Raw genomic sequence first — 13,208 nt, forward strand, 5'->3', positions numbered from 1 at the left:
TTGTAAAAACTGATTTGGGTCCAAATGTAACTTTATAAATACCTTATTATAAGCAGGCGTCAAGGTAGGACTAAAGATTTTATACCTGTCCCTTTAAAAGCACACTGGAATTATGGACTCTATGTCTGTAGTTCAAACATAAAGTTATTTGGAAAGGAAACATTTTTACATACTAGTATCTTGTTCATTTCTAAAGAAAAACTTTCCGTAGCGTACCTTTAAGTAAACATGTTTACTCCTATCTTGTTTATACACACTTCATGCAAGACCATTTGAACTTCTTGTGGCAGAGGAATCATCAATTCTCAACAGGCTGACCCACCCCAACTCTACACTCGGTACACACAGGTTTTTGAAACTTACTTCAGAGCGCAATGCAAGTCTTAAAAAAAAAGAATTCATTGAAGCCTCCAAAAGGCTTTCAGAGCAGCAGGGGGGCTTCTCAACCGAGCATCACATTGAACAGAGATGTCTTCATGGCCACAAAGAGTTGCTCGCTCCTCCTGTCCCACAGCAGGCTTCAATGACAGAATCTGTAGAGAGTTTCACTGAAGATAGGGAGTTTGTTCACAGGCGATGTGGAGACTTATCAAATCCACTTTTAGGACATATTTCAATGGAATAATAAAGCTGCCATGCAAAGAACACAATAGAGGACGGAACACGGCACTTACAAAAGAGAATTGAATGTTGTGTCAAAGCCATAGACTAGTGCACATGATTTTGAATTGTGCTGCTCAGGTGGTCAATGCAAGTCCAGCTTGTGTCACTTCCTGTCCTTGTCTTCCATTTTCTATCACTGCCACTATTTCCCTTTGTCCTGAATAAAAAAGAAATGATTGGAGTAACTATAATTACATCAGCTAATTAGATTAATATATATATATATATATATATATATATTAGGGGTGTAACGGTACATGTATTCGTACCAGACCGTTTCGGTACAGGGCTTTCGGTACGGTGCACGTGTGTACCGAATGACCGAATGCAATATTTTGTGTGCGGAACATACATTTTCGTGTTTCCAAACGAACATATTAAGTGGCGGAAGTCTCCGCGTTCAGCGCAAATCTCGCGCTGGCGCGCTGCTCCTTTTGTAGGATCTTGTCTTCACGACAACAATATCTATACTTCATGTTGAGCATAAATATAAAGCCTACTGATAAAGGACAACGTCAACAGTATTGACGGCAAAATAGACTGTTTGACAGCTGCAATATGCCAGTGTGTCACCGACCTAAGGTTTTCAAAACGCATCCCGCGAGTGTGAACATCACTACAACTAGGGAAAAAATGATTGTAATTCAAACACAGCTCCCGTCGGCATTTAAACAGACCTTGCTCTTAATTCTGATCGGTCCAACGCAATAACGAAATCTGAGCAGGTCTTAAAACTGAAACTGTTGATGCTGCACTTTACACTTTGGAAAAGTTATATATATTTTTTAAATACGAGCAGGCCTAAAGCTGGGATTGGTAATGCTGCACTGTAATCATAGTTATTTATTTATATTTTTCATTATATTTTATTATATGATATTGGTTTGAGACTGAGAGTATTTTATTTAGTGGAGAACTTTGCAGCAGTATTTTATTTCCTATTCTTTTTTATTTTATATATATTTTATTAAAAAGTATTTAAAAAAAGTGTAAACAAATTGTTAAAAAAAGTTTATAGTAATAGACAACCTGCAGTTTAATGTTTGCATTTCATTCCCTTACTGTACTGAAAATGAACCGAACCGTGACTTTAAAACCGAATTACGTACCGAATCAAGATTTTTGCGTACCGTTACATATATATATATATATATATATATATATATATATATATATATATATATATATATATATAAAGTTAATGTTAAAGATCAAACAACAATATATTTCTATACAGTTCTGTCATTTTATTTGTTAAATCATTTCAACGTTTACAAAATATCATTTTTCACAATGCATGGGATCATTTAGAATATACTAATACTCAGATAAGGCATCAAAATGAAAAATGGGTTTGGAATAACATTTCAGCATTGCAGACTGCAAAATATAATTACTGGCTATACAGTTTCTGACACTCAATTTCCAAATCCAAATGCAAATGAGAAACAATGCCAGCAGAGTTAGTGCTGAATCAGGCCTTTTGAGGAAAATAGCCACAATAAACATGTCAGTGTTATGAGGATAATTCATAAAGCTCTCTGTTATCATCATCCCCCACACACACGCAAACACACTCACGCTAATTTGCTATAAGTCTATTTAGGATGCCTGTTATAGCAGCTTTATGGATGCGCGTGTGTGCATGTTTTGAGTGATGGGTTAAACATGTCATTCTGTGTTTTTCTATTTCAATTGATTATTTTAAATGTCCTATAAAATTCATTGAATATAAAATTGACTTCTCTATCAATTGAATGGATCATTACCTGTGAATGGATTATTATCTGTGGCTATAACCTTCAACTCAACTGGACAGCAAATGAACAAGAATTACAATTTGAGCCAATACGTTCATGAAGAAATTTTTATATCTTCATGAATAATCAATACAATAAAAAATATATACACAATTAAATCCCCACAAGTATCATACTGTACCTCATTATTTTCACCAACAGATTCTTGTTGGACATTTGTCATTGGTACCTCTAATAAAATGAATGAACTTGTCGCCATGGTGACAATCAGTCACTAGTGATAAATGTGTAACAAAAGAAAGGTGATGACAGCCATTCAAAGAAGAATCCAATTAAAAAGAGTTCAGGAACAGAGAGCTCAGACCCCTCATAGGAATCTTTTAGAAAGCTGCTCAGCAGATGTCAGGAGGTTATTACACCCCTACATTACAATTCTGCTCTCAGTAATATTAAAGATATGCATTGCATACATAACAGGGTACATTTTCTTAAAGTGACCTTCTTCTTGGTCCCCTTGAGCAAAAAATATGTTGTTGGACCCCATGTTCTCTAGACGGCTCACTATGTCATGGCAGATTGAAAGATATGCTATAAATCATCTTGAGTGTAGATTAGGATTGTCACACGACACCAAAAATTCAGCAAACAATAAAAACATCAAAGAAATGTAATTATTTTGATACTATAGCAAAAACTAAATATATGTACTGTAATATGCCATATGCTATAAAAAGCTGCTAGCATATAATAATATCATACTGCATGCTACAAAGTAATCTTGTGTACGTAGAGGATCACAATACTTCATCGCACAAGACTAACTCAAATGAAATTTTATGATAGCAAAAACTAATATTCTTTTGAGTAGACTCCTTCACGTGTGTGTGTGTGTATATATATAACTAATTCATAAAATCAAATTTTTATAATAAAATTGATATAAAATAAACTACAATAATTTATAAAAATAACTAAAATATAAAACATTTTTTCATAAAAATACTTATTACAATTTAATAAAATAAAAACTAAAACGTAATTTTACAATTTTTAAATAGCATCATTAAACTAATTAGTTATGATTTAGGATTTTTTTAAATTATTGAAGCAAACAATAAATATATTAAGAATATATTATTTGAATTATTTCTACACACACACACACACACACACACACACATACATATATATATATATATATATATATATATTCAGCTTCAGTTACAGTAGACACATTACAGAATGTTGTTTCGTGTTGTTTTTAAATAAACATACAATTTAATATAAATTTCTAATAAGAAATTTAAAATAAATTCTATCATAATACATCAGTAATTATGATAAAAGCAGTACTTTGCATAATGTTTATAATTTCAATTAAAATGTCCTGTCAAGACCTCAGACGAGTGCTACTACACCTGCCAAACACTCGATGGCACACGAGAGAGTGTTTGGTGGAAATGTGGAACAGGAAGCTTCCAATCTAACACTTCATCAGTATTGGCACCTCGGACGCATAAACAAACAAACAAACACACACACACACACACACACACACACACACCATGGAAGGCTGCAGTGGCTTGTGACCTGATCCTGGCCTTGGCAGTTTTGACTGACAGCTTGGCTCGAGTTTTAAAGGAAGTGGCACTGCAGTAAGTACAAACATGAGTGGCATATACCCTCAGGCCAAGCTAGTCTAGAGGGATGAATGCAGAAAGAGAGAGTGAGCGAGAGAGGGTGCGCTTTCTCTTTATACTTATATTTTATCTGTCTTTTATATTACTGTATATACCTATAAAAGTCATGATTTGACTCAACAAGGGGCCAGTTGTGCTTTTAGTAGGACAACTTTATCACATTAAATGTATATTTATGTACGTGGAGTTTAAAAAATAATAATACCAATAATTAATTAATCAATAATATTTTATGAATGATGCATTAAATTGACCGAATGTGAGAGTAAAGACATTTATAATGTTACAAAGATTTATATTTCAAATAAACGCTGTTCTTTTGACATTTCTGTTCATCCTGAAAAATGTTTCCATGATTTCCACAATAAATACTAAGCAGCTTGCAACACTGATAATAATAAGAAATAGCAGCAAATCAGCATATTAGAATGATTTCTGACTGATCATTTGACACTGAAGACAACCGGAATCATGGTGCTAAAAATTTATTTCAGAAATGAATTACAAAGTTCACAGGATAGAAGTGCATTTTAAAGGAATTAAAAAAAAAGGGGTCATCGGATGCAAAATTCATTTTTTAATGTTGTTTGAACTGAAATGTGTGTTGGCAGTGTGTGTACACAACCTCCCTATGGTGATAAAAATCCACCCAGCACTCTGAGTACTTTTATTGGATGCCCAAGTATCCTGTATGTTACTGTGTGAATCTGTGTGGTATAAATATGAGCAGTCTTCCTTAATAAAGTTTAAAATGTTAAGCTAGTTCTGGCACTTTGTCTGTCTGTGACTGCTGCTGCTACACACCACAGGGATTGGTGCACTGTTTCCAATTGATGATCGATAGCTCTAAGGCTACAGACAGTCTGCCTGAAAATTAACCGCTCTGGGGGCTCGTCCGGGATATGAACCCAGGGCCTCTCACAAATTGAGGCCTGCTGAAGCCAAGAAGCCAGGTGCCTTTGAGTTTAGAGATGAGAATAGAGTTCCTCTGCAAAACACATGTAAAATAAAAGTCTCAATCTTTTCTATTTTTCAATTAAAACAGCAGAATAGGAGCTTTTAACTGAAACTGTATGTACGTATGTCTGTATGAAAGTGTAGACAGACTTTTGTGAGTGGGTTAATTGAAAGAAAGAGGGTGCAGTCAGAGGTTAGACAGATAGCAGTGACCTCAAGCTCATGATAAGCACAGCTTCATTAAGATAAGGGCCAACACCCTGCCTCTGATCAGGGCCCATGACTCCAGTGATAACCAGCGTCTTTCTGTCTCCCTCTATCTGTCTGCAGACCAGAAGAGAGCCTGAAAAAACTCTTTAAACTTAATGTAAGCTCCCTAAGAGTTTGTAATCTCCAGATGACATGAAATAAAGTTTTTTTAAATGGTAGAGTATTTGACCTTCAAACATACTTTTGCAACAGCAAAGGCCCTGCAAGAGATACACACAGGTAGATTCTTATTTAGTTTTTAAATAAACATGCACAATTAAGATATTGTGCATGATATATTGAAGATATTTTGTAAATTTCCTACCATAATTATAACAAAACATAATTTTGATTGGTAATATGCATTATTAAGAACTTCATTTGAACAACTTTAAAGGTGATTTTCTCAATATTAAGATTGTTTGCAACCTCAGATTCCAGGTTTTCAATTGTTGTATCTCAGCCAAATATTGTCCTAATCTAACAAACCATACATAAATAAAAAGCTTAATCAGCTTTCAGATGTATAAATCTTAAAAAAAGCATAAAAAGAAAATCTGTGGTCCAGGATAACAGTTGATTTCTTGTGCAATACATTTGTACTTTTAAAGAGATTTAAGGGGCTTTATACCATAAAATATATAAATAAATTGACATGAAATTTATTTTAGGTGTGGATGGATGGATGGATAAATGTTTAATAATTGTGTAACCCAGTAAATGTATAGAAGCCCCATGTTGCAGATTCCATTGTTTTAGGAGACAGTAGGTTGCCGTCGACAGCAATGCATGTTCTTTTTTCATTTTAAGGGGTTCATATATAAACACTGTACACATACAATATATTTAATATAACAATAATATAAAATATACAACAAAATAATAATATTATAGTAAATATAATGATTTTACATATTCATATTTGTAGTCGAATGGTTCTTATCACAAAGTAAACCCACAATAGCAAACAAGCAAATAAATAAATACTACAATAAATTGACATGAAATATTAGTTTGAAAAGAAAAGTTGTCAGTTGCTTGGGACAGTGGTAAAAAACAAATATTTAAATATTTAAAAAACACACACACAAAAAAAAACAAATATATAGCTGGATTATGTAGCTGTATACACTGAACGTTTTTGACAGTTTATGTGAATCTAATTGTCCTTCTTTTTTTAAACCAAGAGTAATTTTCTCCACAAAAGTGAAAATCCTTCCTTTTTCTGTTATAGTGTGCAAATAAGTTCGTGTTTAATTAGACACGTTTTAAATGATGTTTTTCAGTGATGCTCTGCACTTCAGAGCGAAGAAGAAGCTTCCAGAAAGGGTCACGGAGAGCAGGAACACTGTGGATATGAAAGAAGGGGGTTTATTAAGGAAGCGGTAGGCAAGCAGTGATTTACGAAGATCAGAGAGAGGCCTTGGATGTGTGTGAAATTTGCTCGACACGCTGAAATGACTTGTTCATTTTTAGTGTGCTGGCAGATGTCTCAGCCTGTGCTGTGTATGTGTGTGTGTGTGTGTGTGTGAGGGCAGATTTGACATCAGCGAGTAAGGGTGTTACAGCTAATTTCGGCCACTCCCGTGGAAAGCACTTATCACCGACAGAGACATGGCAAAACCGCATTCTCCATGGATAGCGCTGTCAAGCTTTAAATGAACACACACATACACAAACACAAACGTACGGATATAGAGTGCCACACAGGCAGCAACAAAGCCTTTAACTCGCACAGGATGAAATATTAAATGACACCCCATTTTAATGTTACACCTGTCACAGTGGAAAGCATAAATCTTACGTCTTTTCTAAAGGCTATGTTCAGAACAGAATACAAAGCACAATGCATTCTGGTAGCATAAACTGTACATAAACATTATTTTTCAATCTTGCGCATAAGCTAGACATTTAAAAACGATGCTATATTCACATGACCTAATTGAATTAAATGTTTGATTCAGCATTTGAATATCATATTTATTTTTATTAATTTGTGTGCATGTCTAAAATGTAAGGTCCCATTTAAATAAGTATAAAAGCTTGTTAAAAATTTAACTTTTTACTGTATAAGATAAACACCCTAGTTATGAGAAATAAAGCCGCAATTGTGAGATATTACGTTGCAATTATGAGAAATACATTTGCACCAGAAAAATATAAAGTCTCATGAAATAAAGTTATGTGAAATAAAGCTGCAATTTTAAGACATTCCATAAATAATGAGCTAAGAAGGAAGTATGGAATGGTAGTGTGCTATTCTGAGCACAGCCTTAGTATATATTCATATTCATCAGATTTTTCTACTTTCTCTCACAGGCTGTCTCTATGTAGATTATTATCTCTCTACTGGAGATCAAATTGAGCTCCGAGTTGGTCAGATCTGTCCACAACTGATAGCAGACAGGACGTGCTGACAATCCCGCCACAAATGACTACAATAAAACTCTTATCCTGCCTTGAAACTCAGCATATCTATCTGATTCCCTCTACTAAACGTTTCCATTTCAAATCCAGGACTGCAGGTTAGTTTAGTGATCACAGATTACTGGGTGTGGATGGACAGAACCTGATGCCAACATGAGATACGGTGCTCATTTTTCTATTTAACAAGAGGACAAGATTCCTAAACATCTGTTTCAAGCAAATGCCGTTGCTTTGCTAAGACGGTAGAATTTTATGAAGTGTATTACACTGAATTAATGATGCATTCATAAATATTTAGATGTTTAAGAAATACAACTAAAGACAGCAAATACGTGTCATGCAAGCAGACATCTTGTTCAGAGGGACCTTAATCAAAATTCTTCCTGATTTTCGAGATGAAAGAAAAATTGGAGTTTTGTTCTTTTGCTTGTGAGAAGAAAGGAACCTTAATTTACGTAATTCAACTAAAATGAGCTTCTCATTTCGAATGTGTTTGTTTCTTGTGCCTGAAGGAAAAAACGTCACTGATAGTCACAATCACTTTGGTTCTTTAGAGTTATCAGTGCTGAAAATTAAATGCAAGAATATCTTTTCACCCTGTCACTACTGAGCAGAGCCGTTGTATTGTGTGTATAAGTGTGACCCACAAAGCATGCAAGGTGGAAAGCATTCTTTCAGGGTCTAAAGAAAATAAATCTTGTTGAAAGCCCTGCAAGGAAAAGCATTAACATTTATCCCCCATGCACATCATGTTTAAGGCCCTATATTGAAGATGTGGGACAGTTTTGTTTTTGTCTTTAAACATTTAGAGATCACTGGGCTTAGCTGAATAGATCTTATATTTTTATTTGACATGGTCAGTCTGTCCAGTGGCTTAAAGGATTTGGTCATATAAAAATGATGTTTTTTATCATCATTTGCTCAAAATCATGTCATTCCAAACGTGTGAATTGCTTTTTTTAAGGGAACACAAAAGAAGATATTTTGAAGAATGTTCATGCTGATGTTTTTCAAAACCTTTAGAGGCTTTTTTTCAATATAAAATGAATACATTTGTTAGGAAAGGATGCAATCAATTGACTAAAATCTTCAGTAAAGGCATTCGTTTTTAATTTTTCATGGGTATTTAATAATTTTAAGACTGTTCAGTGCGAGTTAATCTCTTGTATGGTGCATTTTATCCGTAAAAGAAAACCTGCTTAATAAATATGCACACCTAAGGCATTTTTCACTTCCAGCCCTTGTAAACAATTATATAACACTTATAAATCATTTAATACAAAATTAATAGTAGTTATTAAGATTGATGTAGTTTGGAATTGGTCAAATGTGCTGGGAAAAAATGACCAGAATATCAACTTTATATTCTATATAATCAACTGTATAATAATTATATATAGAATATAATATAGAATTTTCTACTTTTCAAGAATTCTGAAAAAAAAAATATATATATAGTACTGTCTGCTGAAAATTCAGCTTTGCCATAACGGGAATAAATAACATTTCAAAATATATTTAAATACCAAACAGATACTTTAAATTGTTATTATATTTCATAATATTACTGTTTTATGCTGTATTTTGATCAAACATGAATATCTTACAGTAATGAATGTGCCATGAAAGGCCATGGCATGGAAGTGTTTCCACACATTTCTTTAGCTTACTGTAACACACTGGTGGCAAGAAAGAACAGAAAAAGAAAAAAAAAACGATTGTAGGCAGAAGGTGAGAGGAAAAGGCCAAATGTGTTTGTAAATGTGTGTGAGAGAGGTCAGAACAACACTTCTTGAAATATTCTGGGAATTGGGTCAAGGAGCTGAGGGGATTCAAATTTTTCAACAACATAAATCACAAATGCAGGCATATTAAAAATGAAGTGGGAAACATACATATGTTTGCCAAGATATGAATTTCAGTTAAAGGTTACATGCAAACACAGTCTATTTGAAAAGCAAACATTAACACCTCGGGCAACAATACATCTACAGCTACTTCAGTCAACTGACATACTGTATAGAAGAAACTCTGTGAGGAGTTAGTGTCTACTGTATATACTTGTGTTTCTATAAAAGGATTCTGGTTTAGTACACGCACATCCACTTATTAATAAGTAAATTATTTCTACATGAAATGAAAATAAAAGAAATAGTTCTTCCAAAAATAAAGATTTGCTGAAATTTTAGCATTACATTTAGCTCACCAATTGCTCTGCTGAAGAAAATGGGTGCCGTGATAATGAGAGTTTAAACTGCTGATAATAACATCATGGTTCAAAGTTAAAACACCCTAATGATTTCTTTCTAACAAATGTGCAGCTTTTCACTTCACAAGACCTTAACTGATGGGCTGAAGTTTTGTTATGTTTTTATCAGCTGTTCTATCAGCTTTTTTTTTTAAGTGAACATTTTTGCAGTAATTTAAAGCAAAAACGAATTTTGCTACAGAGTGTGGCTCTTCCAGTTCTCAATGTGAGCAATGCAAAATGGAATTAATTAGACTAAAAACAGTGTAGAAAATGATGCATTTACTCACAATAATTACCAGACACACAAAATTATATGTTAATCTTAAAAGGCAATTATGTTTCCGACTACTCCGGTTAAGTTGATGTCAAGTTAATACAACCTGTACTGTTTTTATCATTATATTTTCAAAACACTAGTAAATTAACTCAACTTTAACTACATAGATTTCTGTTTATTTTTGGCAGGACTAAAGTCTTTTCTCTTATTGTTGAGGCTGTAAGATGATGAAAAAGAACATTCTTAGCATCACATTCTCATTAGCAAGCGCCTCATTAGCTGCAAGTGTGTCCCTTCAAGCATTGTTACATGATGTAGAGCGCAGCAGCGGGTGGTCCTGGTCAAAGAATCCCCCAATGCTGCTACATACCCGAGACAAACAATAAAAATAATTACATTTATGTAACCAGCCAAAGCTTCTTTCCATGCATTAGAAATGTTAAGTAAGAAGGTGTTTAGAGAGAGCGCAGCAGGAACTGAGGCGAATGTGGCATCATGGTTCACTGTGCATTTACATCGCAGAGAGGCTGTTGTATTTCGCCTGTTTTTTGACTCTGCTCATCTTTTCTCTCTCTTTATTTGCTTTTTTTTTTTATTCGGGTGGGGGAAGGATATGGAAGGATAACCTGAAGACTCTTATGCAATTCTTATGCATAATCTCATACATTCAGTCTAAAGTGAGCAAATACGGTTTAAGTTATTACATTTTTAGTTATTTACATTTTTATTACCCCCGATGCGTCTCACATCTATCAATTACAGTTAGGTTTACACCTTAATTAACATCAGGCTGCCATCAAAGAGTACTTTTCACATGGAGGCAGCTACTGCAGCTGAATGGAAAGTACAAAATCAATCCCGCAAAGTGATTTACTAAGCTTCACTGTAGTCAGTTTACTTTATTTATTATTTATAAATAAATAAATAAATAAATGCTGGCTGTGTCTGTGTCCTTTAAATTGCGCATTGTCTGTATCTTTGGGTTCTATCAACAATTCGCCCTGTTTAGTCAATCTGGCCCCCTTATGTCTACACTTAAACAGATAGTTCACATAAACATGAAAATTCTGTCAACAATTACTCACCCTGATGTCATTCTAATCCCATAAAAACTTTGTTCATCTTCGGAACACAAATTAAAATTAATTTAATGAAATCCGAGAACTTTCTGTCCTTCCATAGACAGCAATGCAACTGAAACATTTAAGAGCCAGAAAAGTAGTAAGGACATTGTTAAAGTAGTCCATGTGACATCAGTGATTCCCTTTCAGACGGTCACGTTCTGTTACGTCAGAAAGAGACTGACGAATCGGATCTCACCCGAGAGCCCAATCACCTTCGAATGGTTACAAAACGAGCCAATGGTACACAGAGTACCTTGGTCTGCGGAATTTGCATCGCGAGCTCCATCCCGCAGAGCAGGTATATAAAGAGCAGCGCGAGCAACTCGCATTCAAGCTTTCGCTTCGGAGCAGAGCACATCGCTTGCTGTTTCAAGACGAATCAACTGGTGTTGGTGTGACGGCGCGATTCAGCGGTTCGTCTGGGTTTCCTGCGTCAGCTCCCACGTTCCCCTGAGCACTTCAGCATCACTAAAAGAGCTTTTTCTATTGAGCTAAAAGAGTAAACGGGCTGAATTTGCATCTTTTTAAAGATGTAATTCCGTCCGTGTGTTTCTGGGTGCGGTCGATATATCGCTCCTCGTGACGGCCATGATCACTGTGTCACATGTCTGGGCTTTCAGCATGCTGAGACGGCGTTTGTGGATGGCCCGTGTTCTCATTGCGGGGACATGACCCATCTCGGCGTTAAGATCGAGACTCAATTACCTTAAAAGATATAGATTCCCCTCTGCCACACCCCGTTCTAGCTCCTCTTCTCATAAGAGGGCTACTTCAGCGGGTGGCCAGGGTGATCTGAGGGTTACCGTGTGGGCTTCCCAGACGAGCCAGCCTCCTCAGGCCACACCCCTCTCACAAACGCCGCAGCCGGTTGAGTTTCCGGATGAGTTTGCTGGACCCTCTCGGGCTCCTGTCATCTCATTCGGGGCTCGGGAGGATGACCTTATGTCGATCGCCGCATCACAAGGCGGGCTTGAGTCCTCGGGAGATGAGGATTCGGCTGAGTTGCCCCCTTCGGGAGTGCCACCTTTGGCCGAGTCCAATCCAGAGCTGATGGCCGTGCTTTCCCGGGCAGCTGAGAGCATCGGGCTTGAGTGGAATCCTCCAGCCTGTCCTGAGCACTCGAGGCTGGATGATTGGTTCCTGGGGGCTGCTCATGCTGATCACCAGCACCCCCTGCGGGTTCCTTTCTTTCTGGAAGTGCATCAGGAAGTGACCAGTTCATGGAAGGCACCTTTATCTGCCCGAAACCGTTCTGGTACTTCCTCACCCCTTCACTGCCCTCGATGGCGGAGCGGCCAAGAGGTATGCTGGAATTCCCCTAGTGGAGCGTTCTGTTGGGATGCAACTGTGTCCGCAGAGCACCTCCGCATGGCGTGGTGGTCCCAAACTGCCCTCCAAGGCCTGTAAGTTCTCATCCACACAAGTGGCCAAGGATTACAGAGCTGCAAGTCAGGCCATCTCTGCCCTGCATGCCATTGGCGCCCTTCAGATCTACCAGACCAAGGTGCTCAAAGAGCTGCACGGGGGCAGTGCTGACCCAGGGGTTTTGCAGGAGGCGTGCACTGCTACCGACCTCGCTCTCCGGGCGACGAAGGTCACTGCACGCTCCTTGGGTCAAGCGATGTCCACTTGGTGGTCCAGGACAGACATAACTTGGCAGACATGAGGGAGTCTAATTGAGCTCAGCTCCTCAACTCCCCGGTCTCCCAGGATGGCCTCTTCAGTGACACGGTAGAGAGTTTTGCCCAGCAGTTCTCTGCTGCCCAGAAGCAGTCTGAGGCCATTAGACACATCTTAGCC

The 13,208-nt window shown here is 36.7% G+C and overlaps 1 long non-coding RNA gene across 1 annotated transcript in view; it reads right to left on the bottom strand.

Moving 5' to 3' along the window:
• The window catches only part of LOC132127481 (uncharacterized), a 26,785-nt gene continuing 13,577 nt past the window's right edge, over nucleotides 1-13,208 (bottom strand). The window contains exons 2-3 of the long non-coding RNA XR_009427530.1: nucleotides 675-820; nucleotides 1-548 (exon numbers count right to left, since the gene is read on the bottom strand). This is a non-coding gene — a long non-coding RNA (uncharacterized LOC132127481). The remainder of the gene's footprint in view (nucleotides 549-674; nucleotides 821-13,208) is intronic.

This window comes from Carassius carassius, chromosome 45, assembly GCF_963082965.1.
Source record: "Carassius carassius chromosome 45, fCarCar2.1, whole genome shotgun sequence".
Taxonomy (NCBI): domain Eukaryota; kingdom Metazoa; phylum Chordata; class Actinopteri; order Cypriniformes; family Cyprinidae; genus Carassius; species Carassius carassius.